This window comes from Benincasa hispida, chromosome 9 (genome assembly GCF_027475165.1).
Source record: "Benincasa hispida cultivar pf3 chromosome 9, pf3_genome.v1.1, whole genome shotgun sequence".
Taxonomy (NCBI): domain Eukaryota; kingdom Viridiplantae; phylum Streptophyta; class Magnoliopsida; order Cucurbitales; family Cucurbitaceae; genus Benincasa; species Benincasa hispida.
In genome coordinates this window covers 50,419,734-50,423,001 of record NC_143486.1, presented here as the reverse complement: position 1 = coordinate 50,423,001, position 3,268 = coordinate 50,419,734, and positions in this window count along the sequence as shown.

Below are 3,268 nucleotides of genomic sequence, written 5' to 3'. Positions count from 1 at the left end.
ATAATGCCTTCCTCTGTCTTCAATGGAGAGATTCCTTATCGTACTCTTTTTCCTACGAAATCTTTATTTCCTATTGCTCCTAAGATCTTTGGTTGTGTTTGTTTTGTTCGAGATATTCGTCCACATCGTACCAAATTAGATCCAAAATCTTTGAAATGCATTTTCTTAGGTTATTCGCATGTTCAAAAGGGTTATCATTATTATTTCCTACTTTGAACAAGTATCCTGTCTCTCTCGATGTTACATTTTTTTAAGATACACCTTTTAGTCCCTCATATCTTTCAATCAAAATAAAGAAGAGGAGAATGATTTTTTTTTTTTTATCTATGAAATTACCTTTTCCACACTATCTTCTACTCGACCTTCTTCTATGTCTCTTCTTTCTCGCCCACTGGTCACTCGAGTTTACTCCATGCATCCTCCACAGCCACCTTTAGACACATGTCCTACACCGATATCTTCTTTGACATCTGATCCGAAATCAAGTGATGATCTACACATTGCCCTTCAAAAAGGTAAACACACTTGTACTTACCTTATTTCTTTGTTTGTTTCGTATATCCGATTGTCTTCTTCCCTTTATTCCTTTATTGCATCTCTTGGTTCCATATCTATTCCTTACTCTGTTCATGAAGCTTTATCTCATTCTGGGTGGCGTAGTGCAATGATTGAGGAGATGTCTGCATTAGATGAGAATGGTACTTGGGATTTAGTCCCGCGTATGATAGGAAAGAATGCTATTGGATGTAAATGAGTGTCTGCTATAAAAGCCAATCCTGACAGAACAGAGGCTCACTTGAAAGCTCGTCTTGTTGCCAAAGGTTATGCCCAAATCTATGGGACTGATTATTTTGAAACATTTTCTTTTGTTGTTAAATTAACTTCCATTCGAATACTTCTGTCCCTAGTTGCTACTCATAATTGGCTTTTGCATCAACTTGATATTAAGAATGCTTTTCTGCATGGTGAACTTCAGGAGGAAGTTTACATGGAGCAACCACCTAGGTTTATTGCTCAAAGGGAGAGTGATAAGGTGTGTCGTCTTCAAAAATCTTTGTATGGACTGAAACAAAGTCCTCGTGCATGGTTTGGTAAGTTTAGTCAACACTCAAATGTTTCGGTATGAAAAAAAGTGCTTCTGACCATTCTGTACTCTATCAATGATCTGATAATGGTATTACTTTGTTTGTTGTGTATGTTGATGATATCGATATCATTAGAAATGATATATCAAGTATATCTTCTCTCAAGACTTTTCTTCAGAGTCAATTTCATACTAAAGATTTGGTACAATTGAAGTATTTCTTGGGTATTGAAGTAATGAGAAGTAAGAAAGGTATTTATCTGTCATAATGGAAATATGTACTTGATTTATTGTCTGAGACTGGAAAATTAGGAGCCAAACCATGTAGTACTCTGATGATACCGAATTTGTAACTTGCTAGAGAAGCAGAGTTATTCAAAGACCTTGATAACTCTCAAGAAGAGTTATTATTCCTAGCTTAATTCAAGCTCGTTAATGGATTTTATTTGTTTATTTCTCTATTTTGTAGGTAACGAACAACCAAGAGGTAGAATTAGGGATTTGAAGCTGATCGGGACTAATTTGAAGCGATTTGGAGTAGATTTGAGGCATCCAAGCTTCAAAGGGCGCTAAAAGACCAAAATACCCCCAGCATCAGCATCACAACATCGTGCAACGCTTCAGCCCAACGTTGTAAGACAATAGCGTAGCGTTGTTAATGCTCCTTTAGAGAGTCGCGATGCTACGACATTTGACAGACGATGAGAAGCGCGCGTACTAGTGAGCGTTGCAATGCTCGACTATAGCGTTGCAAGGCTGTCTTAAAATTTTCTATAAATATTTCCTTTTGCTAGGTCAAAAATATGCTGAATTGTATAGAAAAAGGCCCTAAAAAAGTCGAACTCTTCATGGAGGTCGAGGAGAGGCCTTGATTTTCTCTTTCTCCTCTATGTATTTAGTATCATAGGTTAGATTTATTTTTCCGGATTATGGCTTTGTATCGGATTATATCCCATTGCTTTTTCTGTGAATCAATGAGGTAATTTTCAATTAGTTCTTGGACTAATTGTTCTTTGTAATTTAATGAGTTATGTGTTCAATTTTGCGCTTTAATTAAGAATTGTGTTTTTCTTTAATCTCGTATGAATTAGACTTGCTTTTGTGTGTTGGACTGACGACTCTATCACGATTGCATGTCTTTGCTAGTTAAGTTCAGGCTCGCACGTATCCTTGTCATCGTCCATGCTTTGAATTTACCCCTATAGCACAAATTAGATGAGCATGCTTAGGTGTAGTAATAGGCGTAGTTCAGTGAATTTACAAATTATCTTTTGCTTCGCGGTTCTTTTCGGGGAATTAAAACGACACCGAATCAGGTCCGAACAAAAAATGGCGCCGCTGCCGGGGAAGCAAGCCAATTAATGTGTTTTAGTTAAAATTGACTATTAAACTTTAAGAAAAAATACATATTTTCCTTTTTCGTGTCTATTTATTCTTTTATGGCAGGAAATATTTGTAAATCCCGAACTCTATGTTTCCTATATAAGCATGTTTAGCCATAAGAATGTTATATTAATTATTTAATAAGTAGAGATCCATGGTTACTTACAGGGGTTACGAAGGAAGGGAAGGAAAAACAAATTAATTGAAGAGACTCACTAATTGGAATTGGCCAGAAGCACTAAGTGCTAGATGAGGTGGCGGTTTGACCATTGAACATGGGAGGTAGCAAGAAGTATAAAAGAAGGAGGAATTTCAGAAGCTCAGTTTTGGAAAATGACTCAAGAAAATTAAGTGAGATCAGTGTCATTTGAAAGCTGGGAGAATCTAGTTTTTAAAGTTGTTTTTCTGGAGAAATATCTCACAAGGAGAAAAACAAAAAGTGAAGAATTTGCAGAAGGGGTAGATTCTCGGATTAATCAGGGCCCGGGGTGAATATCAGAAGCTCTAAGCCAAATTAAAAAAAATTTGGGGCTTATATTTTAAGGTAGAAATTTAACTCAATTCTAAACAAGTTTGTAGAAGGAAGTTTCTTGAAAAGAGTCCTGGATTTTGAGTTATGAATTTTTGAAGTTGAAATAGAAAATTGGTGCGTAAACAGGCAGCTGCTTGGGAAGATTAAGCAAGTAGCTCACCATACTGAGCGAGAGCGAGTGCGAGTTAAGGAAATGAGCGAGAGCGAGTGTGAGATAAGGAAGAAGTGGATCTCCCTAAGGATGAAGATCTCGTTGGTTTTGTGCTGAA